Source organism: Rhincodon typus, chromosome 1 (genome assembly GCF_021869965.1).
Source record: "Rhincodon typus isolate 14 chromosome 1, sRhiTyp1.1, whole genome shotgun sequence".
Classification (NCBI taxonomy): domain Eukaryota; kingdom Metazoa; phylum Chordata; class Chondrichthyes; order Orectolobiformes; family Rhincodontidae; genus Rhincodon; species Rhincodon typus.
Genome location: NC_063332.1, coordinates 85,645,620 through 85,666,318, shown reverse-complemented (window position 1 = coordinate 85,666,318; position 20,699 = coordinate 85,645,620). Strand labels below are relative to the sequence as shown.

At 39.8% G+C, this 20,699-nt stretch overlaps 1 protein-coding gene across 3 annotated transcripts in view; it reads left to right on the top strand.

Annotated features, from left to right (window-relative positions):
* The first annotated feature begins 951 nt into the window (after positions 1-951).
* The window catches only part of LOC109936617 (kelch-like family member 5), a 147,426-nt gene continuing 127,678 nt past the window's right edge, over positions 952-20,699 (top strand). For all 3 annotated transcript variants that reach the window (XM_048618199.1, XM_048618139.1, XM_048618264.1), the window contains exon 1: positions 952-1,118. The gene's annotated coding sequence lies outside the window, so the exon portion shown is untranslated. The remainder of the gene's footprint in view (positions 1,119-20,699) is intronic.

Below are 20,699 nucleotides of genomic sequence, written 5' to 3'. Positions count from 1 at the left end.
TGTCTAGGCCCGAAACGTCAGCCTTCCTGCTCCTCTGATGCCGCTTGGCCTGCTGTGTTCATTCAGCACTACATCTTGGTATCTCATGAACTGTAAACATATAGTATTACTAGTTCCTTGTAAAACGTCTTCTGCATACACACAGCCAAACTCAAAAACATCGGTGTTACAGATAGTGAGAAAAACTAGGAATGCAGGTTAATGGTTCCTGTTCACAACGCTTGCTGAGACAATCCTTTTGGCCATTCCTCCAGTTACTCTGCCTGCAGGAGGCACAGAATGATTGGTTCACAACTTATAAAGTCTTTGATCCTCGAGTTAAAAACATCAGCTTACATCAAGTGGCAAGGGGAAAATAAACTGGCTTCCTTCAGACTTTCGTTTTTATTAACCAGAGACAAAGATACTCCTTCCCTTTTCAGAGGTCCAAACGCTTCTGACCATCTTGTTCACACCCACAAGCTATTCAGCTATCTCGGAGCCAATCACATAGTTGTCGGTTGGCAGCATGCTTTTGTCATCAACAATTGGTCACCATTCCATAAAACAAACGGATAGTTATTGCCCACAAATTTCCTTTGGTACAAACAGCCAGGTTCCAACTTATCTGCAATGAACAGCACTTACAATGAGGCTTAAATAGAGAATTAACGTGGGCATTAAGTTGATAGTCCAAATCACCTGCTTTGTTCCGTATTTTTACTTAATCCTATGTATTTAATAGTACTTCGAAAGTGTTGACATCTATTGATTTAGGACAAACGTGATGATCACAGTCCTGTTAAAAACCTACAGCCACATATATTCTGAGTGAGAGATATTGCGTTTAAGATTAGACAAGTAAGGAATCATTGACCATTCCGATTTTTCTACATAACTCTTCAGTTAGTCACCAAACGGCTCTTGTACTTTTTACTGAATACGCACGCGCACGAAGCTGCGGCCGTACGTCAGCGCAGGAGTAACGGCGGAAGTGAGCCGCGGGTGCCGGGACTCTCCGAGTTTTGGTTTTGGTGGATGCGGCGCGAGGCCAGATTTGAATGTGTTTTCAAACGGTCCGAAACGAAACGGCCGAACCCGTAGTCAACGGCCGTTGCCAAGTGCACGACGTAAGCGTGGTGAGTGCACGGGACGTCGACTGCTGACGCTCAGTGAGGTGGGAGTGGGAGTGGGGAGGGGCAAAAGTTGGGCGAGCTGGGGGAGTAATTTTGACTTTGGGTGAGTTAAATCGGACGTATTATCCAAAGTCAGACCCATACTGTGTGCTGCGTGCGGAATGAAGTATGTGTTTGGCTGCTGGAGTGTAGGAGTTCGACACTTCCCAGTTAGGGCGGGATGCGCTTCGATGAATGTGACTACAGCCGTAAAGAAATAGCGGTGCAGCATCTCAGCCCAAGTCAGGGACAGAGCCCAACCTTCTTGTGTTTCAGCCTAGAGACATGTCCTGACCCTGCAGCAGCTCGACCCAAATCAGAACACTCAACATTTCAGTTTCCCCCAACACCTTAATGAGTTAAAGACTTCATCAACCAAATGTCGTAGTTTCTCTGCTTAGAAAAAAAAAGCCCTTGAGCAAAAATGGTTATAAATTATGGGTTTTTGCTGTTGCCAGTGCACTGACGATTGGTTTCTGCTTGTAACTCCTGAGGTAACTGTGTTAGCCCTGCTCTAACCAACGTTAATCGTAACTCAGGACAGCCACAGTATCGAGTCCTTCGTGACCAAAAGCAAGATGCTGCAAATCTTAAACAAAAACACAAGATACTGAAACTATAATGACATTTCTGATGCTAGGTTGTTGCACAAGTGACTTGTGGCGAATACGCCAGAATATGTGTACTCATTTAAAAGAAAAGATGAATTTATAATTGTCAAGTAAAAAAACTAACTTTTTCTGTACAAAGTTACGCCTTATTTGATTTATTTAATTAATTCATTCATGGGATGAGGGGCTTCGCTGGCTAGGCACCATTTATTGCCCATCCCTAATTGCTCAGAGGGCAGTTAAAAGTCAACCATATTTCTGTGGTTCTGGAGTCAGATGTAGGCCAGACCAGGTAAGGATGGCAGTTTCCTTCCCTAAAGGGCATGAGTGAACCAGATGAGTTTTTCTGACAATCGACACACGGTTATTGTAAGTTTCTTAATTCCAGATATTTTATTGAATTCAAATTCCATCATCTGCCGTGGCAGGATTCGAAGCTGGGTCCCCAGAATGTTATCTGGGTCTCTGGATTAACAGTACCGCAATAATATAGAAGACTTTTGTGTCGATTGCATTAGTACGGACAGATGGACATGTTTTTGGGAGCTTGGTCAGTTACATTCGTTATAGAGCAGGCATGCATTTCCGATGCAGCACTCAGATCTTTAATGCCTGCATACATTAAATGTAAATTGTTTTTTCCATCTTACTGTCAATTTCAGCTCATGTGTTATTCTACTATAGTCTTAACCAAGTACAGTTGAGATAGGCCTTTTTAAGTTTATGTAGACCCCACTCCAGCAAGCTGGCAGGAAGATTTTCATTTTTTTAAAGTCTGGGATAGATTCAAAAATATTTCTTGGCGTGAAATACAATGTATGGCCTATCTTCTTGGGCAATCCCTTCAGAGCAAGGATGGCTTTCTTTCTGTACAGAATTACAGATTCTGAGTGTGAAGATAAAATCCAATACAAGGGTCCTGTGCTTGAACAAGGGGAACTACAATAGAATGAGGGAGGACTTGGCTAAAGTAAACTGGAAACAAAGATTTTATGGTGGGACATTTGACGAGCAGTGGAGGACTTTCAAAGCAATCTTTCAAAGTGCTCAGCAAAAGTATATTCCAATGAAAAGGAAGGACTGTAAGAAAAGGGGTGATCTGCCATGGGTGTCTAAAGAAATAAGGGAGGCTATCAAATTGAAAGAGAAGGCATACAAAGTGGCCAAAAACATCATGAAACTAGAAGATTGGGAAAACTTTAAAGGTCAACAGAAAGCCACAAAAAGAGCTATAAGGAAAAGTAAGATAGAACATGAGAAAAAACTAGCACAGAATATAAAGACAGATAGGAAAAGTTTCTATAAATATATAAAACGAAAAAGAGTGGCTAAAGTAAACATTGGCCCTTTAGAGCATGAGAAGGGGAATTTAGTTATGGGATATGATGAAATGGCCGAGGCATTGAACAGGTATTTTGTATCAGTCTTCACAGTGGAAGACGCTAATAACATGCCAGTAATAGACAAAGAGACGAAGGTAGGTGAGGACCTGGAAACAATCATAATTACGGAAGAGGTAGTGTTGGGCAAGCTAATGGAGCTAAGGATTGATAAGTCTCCTGGCCCTGATGGAATGCATCCCAGGGTACTAAATGAGATGGCGAGAGAAATAGCTGGTGCACTGGCAGTAATTTTCCAAAATTTGCTGGACTCTGGGGCAGTCCCAGCAGATTGGAAAACAGCAAATGTGACGCCACTGTTTAAAAAGGGAAGTAGACAAAAGATGGGGAATTATAGACCAGTTAGCTTAACCTCTGTAGTGGGGAAGATGCTTGAGTCTGTTATCAAGGAAGAAATAGCAAGGCATCTTGATAGAAATTGTCCCGTTGGGCAGACGCAGCATGGGTTCATGAAGGGCAGGTCATGCTTGACAAATCTTCTGGAATTCTATGAAGACATTACGAGCGAGGTGGACAATGGGGACCCAGTGGATGTGGTGTACCTAGACTTCTAAAAGGCCTTTGACAAGGTGCCGCACAAGAGGCTACTGCATAAGATAAGGATGCATGGCATTAAGGGTAAAGTATTAGCATGGATAGAGGATTGGTTGACTAACAGGAAGCAAAGAGTGGGGATAAATGAGTGCTATTCTAGCTGGCAGTCAGTGACTAGTGGTCTGCCTCAGGGATTAGTGTTGGGACCGCAATTATTTACAATTTATATAGATGATTTCGAGCTGGGGACCACGTGTAGGGTGTCAAAGTTTGCAGATGACACTAAGATGAGTGGCAAAGCAAAGTGTGCAGAGGACTGTGAAACTTTGCAGAGGAACATAGATACATTGAGTGAGTGGGCAAAGGTCTGGCAGATGGAAGACAATGTAAATAAATGTGAAGTCATACATTTTGGTAAGAGTAATAGTAAAAAGGATTATTACTTGAATGGTAAAAAGTTGCAGCATGCTGCTGTGCAGAGGGACCTGGGTGTCCTTGTGCATGAATCACAGAAGGTAGGTCTGCAGGTACAACAAGTAATTAGGAAGGCAAATGGAATTTTGTCCTTCATTGCTAAAGGGATTGAAATAAAAAGCAGAGAGGTTATGTTGCAGCTGTACAAGGTGCTGGTGAGGCCACACCTGGAGTACTGTGTGCAGTTTTGGTCTCCTTACTTGAGAAAGGATGTAGTGGCACTGGAGGGGGTGCAAAGGACGTTCACTAGGTTGATTCCAGAGTTGAGGGGGTTGGCTTATGAGGAGAGACTGAGTAGATTGGGATTATATTCATTGGAATTCAGAAGATTGAGGGGGGGATCTTATAGAAACATATAAAATTATGAAGGGAATAGATAAGATAGAAGTAGAGAGGATGTTTCCACTCGTAGGTGAAGCTAGGACAAGAGGGCATAGCCTCAAGATTAGAGGGAGCAGATTTAGGACTGAACTGAGAAGGAATTTCTTCACCCAGAGGGTTGTTAATCTATGGAATTCCTTGCCCAGTGAAGTAGTTGACGCTACTTCAGTAAACACTTCTTAAAAAAAAAGGTAGATTTTTTTTGAACAATAAAGGAATTAAGGGATATGGTGAGAATGCGGGTAAGTGGATCTGAGTCCACGAAAGGATCAGCCATGATCTTATTGAATGGCGGAGCAGGCTCGAAGGGCCAGACGGCCTACTCCTGCTCCTAGTTCTTATGTTCTATGTTCTTAAACAATCTGCAGCTGATTTACACAGCCTGATCCAGTTGGGAAAGGCAGTATTTAAAGAGACAGGTGGGTGGGATATTCTCATTTTGCATGCTCCTTTCACTGTTTGCACTTGCCCTCTTTCTAGGCCTGTCAGAGATGCTTGAGATGTTTTTGAGAAGATTTGTAGCTCGGGTCGTGGATGAGTTTGTAGACTTGCTTGCTGGGTCGGTGTGTTTGATTGCAAGTGTTTCGTCACCCTGCTAGGTAACATAGTCAGTGCGCCTCCAGTGAAGCGTTGGCGTTCTGCCCCGCTTGTTATTTATATGCCTCGGTTTGCTGGGGTGGTTGGTACTACTTCCGGTTCTGTTTCTCAACAGTTTGTATGTTGGGTCCAGTTCAGTGTGTTTGTTGACGGACTTCCACTTGGAATGTCAGGCCTCCAGGAATTCCCTGGCATGTCTCTGTTTGGCTTTTGCTATTATGGATGTGTTGCCCCAGTCGAATTTGTGTCCTCCTTTGTCAGTGTGTATTGAGACCGGTGAGAATTGGTTGTGTCTCTTGGTGCCTAGTTGGCGTTTGTGCATCCTTATTGTCTGTTTTCTTCCAGTTTGGCCTATGTAATGTTTCTCACAGTCCTTGCATGGTATTTTGTAAATTATGTTAGTTTTATTGGTTGTGGGTATGGGATCCCTTACCTTCGTGAATAGCTGTCACAGGGTGGTTGTTAGTTGGTGGGCTACCCTGATACCTAGAGGTCTGAGTAGTGGTCATCTCTGATATGTCCCTGAGTATGATAGCGCAGCTAGTGTGTATTGTTGATAGGTGGTTGAATACTAGTTGCGCTACCATACATAATATCTAACATAATGTACTAACATAATTTACAAAATACCGTGCAAGGACTGAGAAACATTACTTTGGTCAAACTGGAAGAAAACTGACAATAAGGACGCACGAACACCAACTAGGCACCAAGAGACACGACCAATTCTCACTGGTCTCAATACACACTGACAAAGAAGGATACGAATTCGACTGGGACAACACATCCATAATAGGCTTGGGGACCGCTTTGCAGAACACCTACGCTCGGTTCACAATAAACAACTGCACCTCCCAGTCGCGAACCATTTCAACTCCTCCTCCCATTCCTCAGATGACATGTCCATCCCGGGCCTCCTGCAGTGCCACAACGATGCCACCCGAAGGTTGCAGGAACAGCAACTCGTATTCCGCTTGGGAACCCTGCAGCCCAATGGTATCAATGTGGATTTCACAAGCTTCAAAATCTCCCCTCCCTCTACCGTATCCCAAAACCAGCCCAGCTCGTCCCCGCCTCCCTAACCTGTTCTTCCTCCCACCTATCCCCTCCTCCCACCTCAAGCCGCACCCCCATTTCCTACCTACTAACCTCATCCCACCCCCTTGACCTGTCCATCCTCCCTGGACTGACCTATCTCCTCCCTACCTCCCCACCTACACTCACCTTTACTGGCTCCATCCCCGCCTCTTTGACCTGTCTGTTTCTTCTCCACCTATCTTCTCCTCTATCCATCTTCTATCCGCCTCCCCCTCTCTCCCTATTTATTTCAGAACCCCCTTCCCCTCCCCCATTTCTGATGAAGGGTCTAGGCCCGAAACATCAGCCTTCCTGCTCCTATGATGCTGCTTGGCCTGCTGTGTTCATCCAGCTCTACACCTTATTATCTCAGATTTTCCAGCATCTGCAGTTCCTACTATCTCTCTCATCCATTATAGCACAAGCTGAACACAGACATGCTAGGGAGTTCCTGGAGGCCTGGCATTCCAACCGGAACTCTGTCAACAAACATGCTGAACTGGAGCCAGAAGTAATACCAACCACCCCAGCAAACCGAGGCATATAAATAACAAGCGGGACCAAACACCAATGCCTCACCAGAGGCCCACTGACGGTGTTACCTAGCAGGGTGATGAAATGTCTGCAATCAAACACACCAACTCGGCAAGCAAGCCTGCAACCTCGTGTTGAAGATGGTTGGCATCTTCACAGATGCATCTTCTCCAGTTTGGGAAATCTAAGGTAGCAGATTTCCATGAGTCACTGGGGATGTTACAAACTTTCATTGAGGCTTTTAAGGCCATCCTTGAAGTGTTTTCTGTGCCCTTGTTCTAAGCGATCGCTATGACAAAGCTCAAAGTAGAGATCTTATTTTGAAAGTCTCGTGACAGGCAGTTTAGACAATGTGGCCCACACAAAACAGCTGGTTGAGGCACTGCTGATCAATGATGGGGATGTTGGCCTGAGAGATATTTTGCAGTCATTGCTGGTGATATGTCCGTGCACTGTGCATGTCTCTGCATACAGAAGGATGGATAGCACCACTGCCCTATAGACCTTGAGTTTGGTGCCGGATTTGCAGTCTGTATCACCAAACACTCTGTTCCTCAGATGGCAAAAGACCAAGCTGGCGCCTTGGACGCAATGTGGTATGAGAATTGAGGTACGAGAATTGATCCAAATCGTCCAGTGGTTCTCCGTGATTTTTCAATAGATGGGTGACAGTGTCATGTAGTAAGAGCAGGCTGACAGAGGACATGTGTCTGCTTCTTTATTCTTTCATGGATGTTGGCATTGCTGGGAAAGCCATATTTCTTCTCTGTTCCTAATTGTCTTCGATCTGTGGCTTGCTAGGCCATTTCAGAGAGTAGTGAAGAGTCAACCACATTGCTGAGAATCTTAAGTCGCATGTAAACCAGACTAGGTAAGGGCAGTAGGTTTCCTCCCTCCAAAGGATGTTAACACAATGGATAGTTTCATGTTCACCATCACTCAGATGGTTTATTCCAGGATTATAAATTGAATTTAAACCTTCGATTGTAGGATTTGAACCTTGTCCTGGTGCATAAGCCTGTGTCTCTGGATTGCTATTGTGCCACCGTGTCCCCAACTTCTGGTTGTTTAACCTAAGGCCCATTCTTTCTTAATCTTTCTTCAATGTGTCATCAGCAGTTTGGAGCTGACTTACAGTACTTTATCAAAATGGTTTTTCTTCCAGCAAAGGGTATACTTTATTGAGTCGTCTTATTCTGAAGTCAGTTTGTGCAGGCACACAAATAATCGGATGGCTGCTTTTTGACAAATTATAATTGTCTTTCAAAAAGGAAATTGCAGTCCTAATGGATTCAGTTTCATTGAAATTACACAAATTCTATCAATATTTTTGTGAATTGCTGATTTATTTATTGAACTTCAAACACTTGTTTAGCTGAATATTTCTGAAAGTATTTTTATAGCATCTAGGTCACTGTTGATTGGCAAGCTAACAGCAGAAGCTATGAGTAAGACACTAATCCTAAACAGAGATTCTTATTATATCTTATTTCCTAGTTCGTTATGCTATTCTGATGGTTATATGTCAGCATTTTCTGTCAGTTTTTTTTGTCTTTGCTTTTAAAGAAAATTTGAGACTTGATATGCATGTTGACAAGACTCCCATGCCAATTAAATCTTGGTAATATTTACATATTAAAGGGAATTTTGACTCTCTTGCGAGTTTATAATACACACCAGAAGAATAGATAAAAATAGAACCACTACTGAATTTTTGCATTAACTGCACATATGTGATGACAAATGTTGACCGTTGCATTAGCAAAATCTGGACCCTTATGATGAAGGAACAACTATCCGAGATAACTGGCCTTGGTTTTTCGTAAAGACCATGATAATATTAACAAAGAGGTAGAAAAGGAGTTGATGGATCAGTTAGAGGATGAACATTTTTACTAGTACTTTTCCATTTATTTGCTTTTTTTCCGAATCGGTACATTTAGTGGAGAAAATCTTTCCTCTTTTTCTATTGAAAACTAATGTTCAAAGATGGTGATACCTGTGATACACAAATCTTGAAAGGGAGAATGAACACTAAATGAAATTGTGACTTCTCCTGAGATTATTTGTAGGCAGAATTGGGCCTAATTTCATCCTCTATTGGGCGAATAAAATGGCTCAGATTAATGTTTGCCTTAATTGTTCTGTCTATTGCTACTTTTATAACATCAAATCGTGATTCAGGTAAGTAGCTGATCTTATTCCTGGAGAAGCTAATCAACATGGCATCAGTTGTTTTGCTGGATATCATCCTGTGAATGAATAAAGGAAAAATCTCTTGGAAATAGTTTATATGCGTATTTTTGTATTCCAGTTCATTGTAAACTATTGGTCCTCAGTCTTGAACTCATTGAAATGCATACTATTATACAATCTCTCAGCATTTTAAAAATCTAGACAGTAATGGTTAGATTGTAGAACTCGCCTAACCCCTATTTTCTTTGAGACAGATCTCAACATTGATCAGTCTCATACTTCAGAAAATTAAGCCTTGCAATCTTTTTATTATTCTTCTCTTAAGTCTCAGTATTTTCTAAAGTTAAAATACCTATATCTGTATTCGCTATGATATATTGATGATAATTAGTTGCATTGGTTCGCAACAATATGGATGATTGATAAAGAAAAAATCATTTAATTCTCATTATTAATGGATATCTTTGTTTGCTAATGGATAATTTAGAAATATTTATTCTTCTCTGTTCCAAAATACCTTACATTTATCTGCATAAAATTGCTACACACCAACTTGTAAAAGGTTGCAAGGCTTAATATTCTAAACCATGAGACAGATCTCAACATTGATCAGAGAAAAATGGGGTTTAGGTGAGTTCTACCATGTAATCATTATTCCACTATCTAGATCTTTTAAATAACTTGTCTGTTATTTTGCCCCCCCCCCCCCCTTTTGATTTGGCAATTGATTATATAAGATCATGTCATTATTTTAGCCTCTGACCAAGGCCATTGCCCTGAAATGGTAATTTTTTTTCTCACCAGATGCTGCCAAACTTGCTGAACATTTTGAGCATTTATCTGTTTTTATATGGTACCATTATTCATTTTGAAATGTTGCAATCTCTTAATGACTTATAAATAGTACAAACTAGTTTAGTTTAGGATTATGTTTGGCATGGACTGGTTGGACCAAAGGGTCTGTTTCTGTGCAGTATCACTCTATAATAGACCTCATGTACACCCTTGAAGTCTTCCATCAGTCATTGCAATCCAAACTACACTGCTCCTTTTTCAATAGGAACATGTGGATGAGAATACTGTAAAAGAGATCATTGTGACATTGTTTCCTTAAGTAAACAATAACATTAGTTTATTGCTACATTACATTTTATCCGTACAAAATGCATCTCTGTACCATATATTCAGAACAAAAATTAAGCTCTGAGGTAATATCATTGGAACTGAAACATTAACTCTGTTTTTTCTTCATAGATGCTGGCAGACCTGCTGAGTTTCTTAAGCAATTTTTGTTTTTTGTTTGATTTCCAGCATCTACATAATTTTGTTTTATAAATAGAATATTTGTCCATTGTACCTGAGCCACTGCTAGTTCATATTGGAATTCTGTTTTCTAATCCAATTCTCTCTATACCCATATCCTATGAATTCTTTTAAATGCTTAATCTGATTCACTGTTTACTGAGGAGACGATCATGGATACTCGGGAAATAAGGGGTTCAAGTGGGTTGTTTTGGACCTCACACATACTAACAGAGAGTAGGTGTTTGCAGTCTTAAAGTGCATTCAGATGGATAAATCCCAGGCCATCCTCGGATGTTGCGGGAGGCTAGGGAAGAAATTGCAGACTCCCTTGCAGAGATTTTTGCTTCATCTTTAGCCACTGGTCAAGTTCCGAAAGACTGGAGGTTAGCTAATGTTGTTCCGTTGTTTAAGAAAGGTAGCAAAGACAAGCCAGGGAACTAAAGGCAGTGAGCCTGACATCAGTGGTAGGCAAGTTATTGGAGAGGATACTGAGGGTCAGAATAGTCAAGGTCTAATTAGAGATAGTCAGCATGGCTTTGTGCACAAGAAGTCATGTCTGACAAATCTTTGAGTTTTTTGCGGAGGTAACCAAGAGGATGGATGAGGGTAGAACAGTGGATGTTGTTTATATGGACTTTAGTGAGGCCTTTGACAAGTTCAACACAGCAGGCTAGTCATGAAAGTTGGGTCATATGGGATCCACAGAAAGCTAGCTAATTGAATTCAAAATTGGCTTGATGGTAGGATGCACAGGGTGATGGTTGAAGGTTGTTTCTCGGACTGGAGGCCTGTGACTAGTGTGCCACAGGGGTCAGTGCAGTGAATAGAGATTTATTATTTTAAATTTTTTTCAGAATAACTATGATGTCTCATTTTGGCATAATCCTATCTCCAACATACTTTTTTTGTAATTGCACACACTACCCTACCTGAGGCCTAGCTAATACCTAACAAACAACCTTTCTTGTTTTATTGATTTAGTATTCCTGTATGTAAAATCAGAATATAGCTTTCTCTTTTTTTCTGGCCTTTTCTACCAGTAGTTCTAGTTTTAAAGATTTCTATGTATCATTTTCTTTAAGTTGTACCATTTCAGATCCATTCTAGTACGTTATAACTACCTTCCTATCTCCCACTTTCCTCCTTACTCCTTCTGAAAATTTACCGTGTCTCTAATTTGATTTTGTTCAGTAAATTTTAAAATTATCTGTGCCATGACCAAATCACTTACAAGTGTAATGATAAAAATATAAAAATGAATGAGGGGTAACAGTTATGAAGAGAGATTTGAAAAGTTTAGACTTTGTCACCAGTGCTGAGCAGACTAAGGAATGACAAATAGAGCTTTAGTAACAGTAATATAAATAGTGATATCTTGTTATTGTTGGCTGGAAAGATGATCATGAGAGAGCATTAATTTCAGTAGTAACACAAACAACAAAAAGGATAGATAGAGGAAAAATGAATTACTGGGTGGTTACAATGTTGATTACTATATGGCATTAAAGAATAGGTCTATAAATTCTTAAAAAGACACGTGCTTTAAAAAAGTATAAATTGAAAGCAAATAGAGCAGAGGAGAAAAAGATTAAGTGAAATGGCTTGCATGAAGAAAAATATGGTAACACAGACTTGATGGGCTAAATGACCAGTTTCTGTGCTGTAATACTTTTTGAATCTTTTGGATCAAAAAATTAAATCAATTTCGTTTTTAAAATATCAAGTGATTTAACATTGGAGTTTGCTTTCTCAGAAGACAAAGTTCCATCACCTTTTGGAGAAAGGCTGGTTTCCAAATTTCACTGCTGAAGCTTTTGTCTCTAATTTCAATACTCTCGAACTAATGGTAATAATTTCTCCTACTCTAGTGTATCTGTTCTCTTTGAAAATCTTGCAAACCTTGATTAAATAATTCATTAACCTTCTAAATTTCAGGAACCATTACTGTCATTTGTGTAATCAATCTAATTTAACTTTTGGAGTTCAGGTATCATTCTAGTAAATCCAGTATATCCTTTCTTATTGTGATGTCCAGGATTGCTCATAATACTTGCGGCCAGACCACAGCTTTGTATAGCTACATCATGACTTCTAAGGACTAAAAGCCAAATGCTAGCATTCCAGGCAGCATCAGAGGAGTGGGAAAGTTGACTTTTCATGTTGGTCCCCTTTTTCAGATGCTGCCTGACCTCCTGTGTTCCTCCAGCTCCACACTGTGTTGTCTCTGACTCCAGCATCTGCAGTTCTTGCTATCTGCTAGCACTCAAATAGCCAGTTGATAATTTTCTATACTGGCTCATAATTTATTAATGATTCGAGTATTTGGACTCTCAAGTCTCTCTTGAAAATCCACTGATTCTAGCTTTTCACCATTTGGAAAGTACCGAGGTATAACCTTTTTAGTTGAAAGTGAATATCTCTCATTTTCCTGCATTAAAATCTGTTTGCTGTTATTTTGCTCACTCCCTCAATATTCATCAGTATGTATTTGTAATTTTATACTTTAATCTACCGTACATTGTGTCATAAATAAATTTGGATTTGCGGCTTTCTATTCCAATCTGTTATTAATAAATACAGCGAATAGTTAAGACCTCAGGTCCAACTCTTGCCAAACACTACTATTTGAATCCTACTAATTAGATTATCAACCTACTCTTCCCAACCTCTGTCTCCTTCCACTCAGCCAGTTTTCTAACATGTTCAAGAAAATACTTTGTTTCTTGAGCTTCCACTTCAATCTCTCATGAAGGACTTTATCAAATGACTGTGGTAAATTTATGTGGATGATATAAATGCATACATTGACAATCTCTCATCCACGACTTGTGTTAACTCTTCATAAAAGTTCAACAGGCTCATCAGGCATGACTGATCCTTTACCCACTCTGATCAGCTTAAAAAAAAATTCAATATTTTGAGTAACTCTACCATAACTAGTCTTGTCTAATTTTCCAACACCTGATACGAAAACAAAATACTGCAAATTCTGGAAATCTGAAATAAAAGCAGAAAATGCTGGATATGGTCCAATGATGTGGCAGCATTTGGGGAAAGAGCAAGGATTAACATTCTGCTAAAATATCATTGACATGAAACTTTAACTCTTCTTTCTCCACCCGCTGCCAGACTGCTGAATGTTTCCAGTGTTTTTCTGTTATTATTATCAATAATACATTTTAGGCTAACTGGTAAATATTTCCCTGGTTCCTCTCTTTGAACTTCCTTAAATAGTAGAGTGATAATTTACTAGAATGAAAGCATGAATGAAGGACTTTAGATGCAAGAAAAGGTTAGAGAGATTGGGCTTATTTTTCTTGGAGCAGGGAAGATTAAGAGCCGACCTATATTGAGATATTTAAAATTATGAACGATTTTAACAGGGTAAAGAAGGATATTCTGTTTCCACTAGGTGGTATGTCAGTAATTAGGTGTCACAATTTCAAGATTGTCACCAAGAGGATAGGAATGAGATGGGGAGAAACTTCTTTGCTCAGAGCTGTTAGGATCTGAAATGTACTGCCTGGGTGGGTGGTGAAGGTGGATTACATAGGAGATTTCTTAAGAGAGCTGGATATATTTGAAAGTGAAGTTAGAGGGCTATGGAGATAGAGCTAGAGAGTTATCTGGGTAGTTCTTTCAGGAGCCGGTACAAATAAAATGGGTTAAATGGCCTCCTTCTGTACTGTAAGATTCTATGATTCAATCTATGCACTTCTCTAACCTGAACGATTGCTGCTGAATCAAGAGAAACAATGGGAGTTAGCAGTTAAAAGATCTGCCGTATTCTCAATTAACATTAAAATCCTGGGATGGAAACCGTCTGTCCTGCATATTTGACACTGTTCGGTGCCATCAATTTCTTATTTACTGTTATGTCACTTCAATTCATTTTCTAAGTCCTAGTCCTTGATTCCATAATAGTGACGTGGAATGTCGGCAAGCTAACTGACCAATAAAATGATATTTAAAGCAAACGTTCAATGTAGTAAAAGTAGTAAGAGAAGGTATTATCCTCTCTGTGATTCTTGTGCAGTTCCCTGTACACAACAGTTGCGCTAAACAGATGATTGGGAAGGATATTTCAGCTCTCTATTTCAGAATGTCTCACAGGAGAAAGAGCAATATTTTAAAATTACAAGTGGCCATGTGTTTAATAGACAGATGGATGGTTTAGTGACAGTTAAGAAATCAAACAGGCATCATTAAAAATGTAAGAGCTGTTTCACATTGGTAATGGAGGAGGATAGACCTCTGAAAAGTATGGGTTAGAAAGTTTTTTTTTTAAAAAAAGTCAAAAGAAAGACTGACACCAATATATGGCAACAATTGGAAATGGGAAATTTTAAATATTTCTTGGAAAAGGAATGAAATAAAGACGTGAAAATAAAAAGCTGAGGAGCAACCTAATTGGATAACCCTTTCAAAGACCTGGAATTGACATAAGTTTTGTGAATTAATTTTATATTGTTCATGGGGCATGAACATTGCTGGCAAGGCCAGTATTTATTGGCTATCACTAATGGCCTTGAACAGATGGTGATGAGTCAGAGATAGCAGGAACTGCAGATGCTGGAGAATCTGAGATAACAAGGTGTAGAGCTGGATTTTTCTGAAGAAGGGTCTAGGCCCGAAGCATCAGCCTTCCTGCTCCTCTGATGCTGCTTGGCCTGCTGTGTTCATCCAGCTCTACACCTTGTTATCTCTGGTGATGAGTCCCCTTGAATGGCTGCAGTCCATGCAATGTAGATACACCCACCATGCTGTTAGGGACAGTATTCCAGATTTTTGATAAGATGAGCAGGCAGCAGTGTAGCTCCAAGTCATGATGGTTTTTTAGCTTGAAGAGGAACTTAGACATGGTGGTGTTCCCATGCATCAGAAAGCTGATCCCCTGCCCGACAAACCATCAAATTACAAGGCAGTCGAGAGATATGAGTTTAAAGAAGAAGGTGGTGTTGAGGGAATGATCAGATCAGCTGCTATCTTGTCCAATGGCAGAGAAGGTTTAAGAAACCAATTGGCTTCATACTGTGCCTCATTCGATATGTATATGTATGTACGTGTACCATACGTTCCCCAGTGCTGTTTTAAAAACTCGAGCAGAGGACAAAAAAAATACTAATTATAAACAAATTAAATTGCTTCCAAAAATAAATGTGAAAACGTTTCCTGACTTATTACTGAGCTTGGTTAAATTAGCTTTTAACTTTGTTTCCAATAGTACAATTTTACTTGCACACCATTTGGTCCATATGTTTTTTTTTGTACTGATAATTATAGATTCTGAAAATACCATGTCTTTAAAGACCTGAGTAGTTCTGATTGCTATGGAAACTGAAAGATTTAAGCCTATTGCTGATGAGCATTTACCCCTGCACTTAAAAGGCTGTCATTGGTGTTGCAATTTTGAAAAGACGTTGCAGCTGATTTTCCTTCAACTTGAATCTTACCAGTAATGAGTGCACTCTGCTTTGGAAACACTCAAGGCAACTATAATTATGTTTTCTTTTATTGTCAGTAATATTGAAATGAAGAGTCTGCTTTTTCCTCCCAATCTCGGCAGAATGGTTAGACCTTATTTAACAATATGTGGATCATTATGTAATTTTGGGTCATGGTTGGCAAGTAAGAATTTTTATCTTTCTTCTAGATTGGACAGTAAAGAATTCCTCTGCCAGGTGTTGATACACGACATGTATTCGTGATTTTTCTCTTGGTATTTGATACAATTATGAAATAGTTATTTTTGAAAATGTCTGAGATGTTGCTAGATGCACTAGTTCCATATACCATGTGCTTTTTAAAGTAAGTTAGTATATGATATTTCTCATTTGTTTCTGTATAATATATAGGAATACAATTTCCTTTGGTCAGAAAGTATCAACTAGGAAATGCTCCGGTTTATTCAAAATAAATTATATGTTCACCTTTGGTGAGTAAGGCCTATTTGGTAATATATGCAGATTTATATGGTTGCGTTTAAAGATGTATTTTACGTTTTTACTGACCATCCAGAATTGAAGAACTTGATGAACCGCCTTTTTGAATCACTGTTATCTGTGTGGTGAAAGTGCCCTAACAAAGATATTAACTTATGGCAAGTAAATTGGAGGAAACTTGATGGTGTTCCTACAACAACACTTTTGTTATCCTTCTTGATATAGAGATTCATAGGACCAGATAACGTTGGTGAGTTGAGGCAACACATCCTGTAGCTAATGTGAACTACCGTGCATTGGAGGGAATGGACATTCTTACCTCTGTGCTAGTCAAAGATATCTGTGAATTGGAGGATTTTCTGAGTGTTGCTGTAGCTATGCCCACGTAGACAAATAATAAGAAAAATCAAGCTCCTGATTTGAGAGTCATAGATTGTGGATGTTGGAGATGTATTTATGCTTTGGGTCCCAGTTGTTAGAGTATTGAACCTTCGTGTTCCAATCTTTTCGGGACTACCAACATCTTAAAAAATCTTCACTAAATAATCCTCTAAATTCTCTTCAAAACAACTGCAGACTCTTAAAAATAGGCCTCGCTCTATTCTCCAAGCTAGGTGCTGGTTTTCACTGTGTGGGTTATTGTAGATTTCTTCCTTTTCGCTCTAAACTGATCAAGTCCCCCAGACAGACCCCCACCCAAGCCCCCCGCCACACCCAAGTCTCCAAATTGACTTACTTTGACTATTGCCTTTCACTGCAAAGACCACCTGAAGATTTTGTCCTCTAACTTTGGCAAATCTTCCAGCTGCTCTTTCCCCTCTCAAAATCCAAACTGAATTTGAGTCTCATAGATTCAGAGAACTGAGAACATTGCAGCACCGGAACAGGCCCTTGAACCCACAATGTCTGAATTGACCATGATGCCATTCTAAAATAATCCCATCTTCATAGATTATAGAATCCCCACAGTGTGGAAACAGGCCCTTCAGCCCAACAAGTCCACACCACCCCTCAGAGGATCTCACCCAGACCCATCCCTCATAACCCACCTAATCTACACACCCCTGAGCATTACAGGCAATTTTGCATAGCCAATCCACCTAGCCTACACATCTTTGGACTGTGGGAGGAAACCCACGCAGACACAGGGAGGATGTGCAGACTCCACACAGACAGTCACCTGAGGGTGAAATCGAACCTGGGACCCTGGTACTGTGAGGCAGCAGTGCTAGCCACTGTGCCGCCTCTTCATGTACTTGGTCCATATCCCTCTCTTCCTTGCCTGTTCACTTGTCTGTCTAATTTCTTTTAAATGTTGCTATTGTATCTGCTTTCACCACCTCCCCTGGCAGCATGTTTCAGGCACATACCACCCTCTGTTTAAAAAAAAAAACTTGCATGCCTCACACATTTCCTTTAAACTTTCCCCCTCTCACCTTAAACCTGTGCCCCTAGTATTTGACATTTCCACCCTGAGAAAGAGACACCAACTTTCCAGCCTATCCGTGCCTCTCATAATTTGATATACTTCTATCAAGTCACCCCTCAACCTCCAAACTCCCTAGTGAAAACAATCCAAGTTTGTCCAACTTCTCCTTTTGCTAATACACACCAATCCAGGCAACATCTTGGTAAACCACTTTTGTACCCTCTCCAAAGCCTTCACATCCTTCCTATAGTGTGGTGACCAGAACTGCACAGAATGCTCCAAATATGACCTAGCTAAAGTTTTACACAGCTACAACATGGCTTGCCAACTCTTCTACTCGATGGCTAACTGAAGAAGGCAAAAATACTGTATGCCTTCTTTACTACTTTATCCACTTGTATTGCCACTTTCAGGGAGCTCTGGATTTGCACTCCAATATCCTTCTCTATCTCGGTTCTCCAAAGGTCCTTCAATTTACTCTATACTTTCCTCTTGCATTTGACTCCCCAAACCGCATCATCTCACACTTGCAAAAAAAAACTTGGCCATTTTTCCACCCAACTTTCCAACTCTATCCTTTTGAGAATTTTGTAGAATCCCTACAGTGTGGAAAACAAGCCATTTGGCTCAACAAGTCCACACTGATTCTCCAAAGAGCATCCCACCCCAGCTCACCCACTGCCATATCCCTGTAACCCTGCACTTCCCATGGCTAATCCACGTAACCTACGCATTCCTGGACACAACGGGCAATTTAGCAAGACCAATCCACCTAACCTGCACATCTTTGGAATGTGGGAGGAAACCGGAGCACCCAGAAGAAACCCACACAGACACAGGGAGAATGTGCAAACTCCACACAGACAGGCACCTGAGGCTGGAATCGAACCTGGTACCTGGCGCTGTGAAGCAACAGTGCTAACCTTTGAGCCACCATGCCACCCCAGTGGGAATCTTCCTCACCATCCTTTTATTCTAGACAGATATAACAAACTTAGCACTTTGTTTAAACTGAAGGCTTGACCAACAATCATCTGTTAATGGATTTCTTAACCCAGTGAGAAATCTCAACTGTCTTCTTTCTATGCCAGCATTCAGAAAACTTAGCCCATCTGTGAAAAGATGAAATACTTTAGGATTTCCTCAAAGAAATGTAAATTTAATAATTTTACCTTCAGTATAACGCTTTGATTCTGCATTCTATATGATAATTTATATTGTTAATTGTGTTTACAAATTTTTGACAAGAATAAATCTCTATCAAGGAACTCAACTTTGACCAACTGCCCTCAACCCCTGATATTCGAGAACTATGTACGTGAATTGAAAATGCTTTATTGAGGTAAACTGAAATCTATTGGCTCCAGCACAAGCTTAATGATTAGTCAACTGTTGATCAGATGTTCCCACTATCAACTTTGAGCATATTGAATTAAAACAGGATAATTTGATCTGCATTTACATCAGAGTTGTGTTGTCAGTTTCTGAACTAGATGCCCCACTTATCCACACTTAAAATTTAGATTGCTAAAATTATATGCTAAAACATATGAATAATTGCGAACTAGTTATATTCTATTTGTTTCAAATTTGCCCCTGATTTTTAAATTCTTGCTCAGACAATTTTCATCTATTTTGAGTACCCAAAATAAGATGCTTCAGGCCAGAAAGCAAGTATAACTTGCTCTATTCTAAATGCATTTTCAGCAAAGAAGGCATTTTCACAACAGTCCAATTTGTTTCGTACATCCCATTTCTCGTCTCCTCCCCCGCTCCCCCCCTTTTTTAAAAACCATTTTTATGGCCTCTCTGACTTGACCATATGAAAGGAAATTAAAATTATTATATATTGATATATTGTTGCCCGTGGAGCTTCTGCCCCTTCCTACCTGAAAACTTCAACTGTATTATATGTTGCACAAACATTTCATAAGGGATAGATTTTTGATATACCACTAAACATGACATGTTAATTTTATGTTTGGGTCAAAGATTTACTGTTATAAAAATCTGATGCGACAGGAACTGCTATTACATGAACTCTGATGTCTTTTGCTCATAAATAGGCTAGCTTTTCCAAATAAAATAAACCTTGCAGTGAATGCAGTTAATTACATATTGACATGGGGAAAAACATGAGGTCTGTTTGGTAATGCAGAGGAACTGAAAGGTGAATGAGCAGTGATAATTGAAGGGACTACTTTCTGAACTCTGGAAATTCCATTTATCAGTGAGCTGAAGGGAAACTGAATTTCAAAAGCAAGAGCATGTTCGGGCTGATTTGACCGATTTGAAAGGGTAATAATTTTCTGAATTACAATAGAGGAGTTCTTAAACATTTTTTCAAATCTACTGTCCAGTAGATATAGGTACTGTACCCCAAACTTGGCATCTTAAACTGGAAATTTTTCTCCTGCTACATAGAACACAATAAATAGAGAAAATAAATTAATAATTGCAGACTCTTTACAGTTTTATGGATGTTTACTGAAACCACATCCTTAAAATAATTGTAACAATTGAACAGTATTCTTAAACCCTCACTCTGAAGCCTTGGCAATAAATATAGGGATTAAATTCAAGGAATTTGCCCAACCAAGAATATCTCATATTAGCACAGGTGTTCAGGAGGATTTGCCAACCTTAAAAACATCAGATTGAACAGCCTCATTCCGTTCAGAAACTTTAAAGTAAAACACTTTTTTTAATCACTTGCTAGTTCTCATCTGATCCACCAGTTAATCCAAAATAAGGGAAAATCTGAAACTCAGAATGGTTTTAGTCCTGAGGATGCTGACTTTTGGACCTCAGACCTATATTGTACAAATTTAACGTTCTAAAGTTTAGTGCATTTTGGCATCCATCTTTTTCCTTTATTAGAACACAAGATGCAATATGGAAATAAAGTAAATCAATTAATATTTTAGAACTGTATCAGATATAGTAGGAACTGCAGATGCTGGAGAATCTGAGATAACAAAGTGTAGAGCTGGATGAACACAGCAGGCCAAGCAGCATCATAGGAGCAGGAAGGCTGACGTTTCGGGCCTAGACCCTTCATCAGA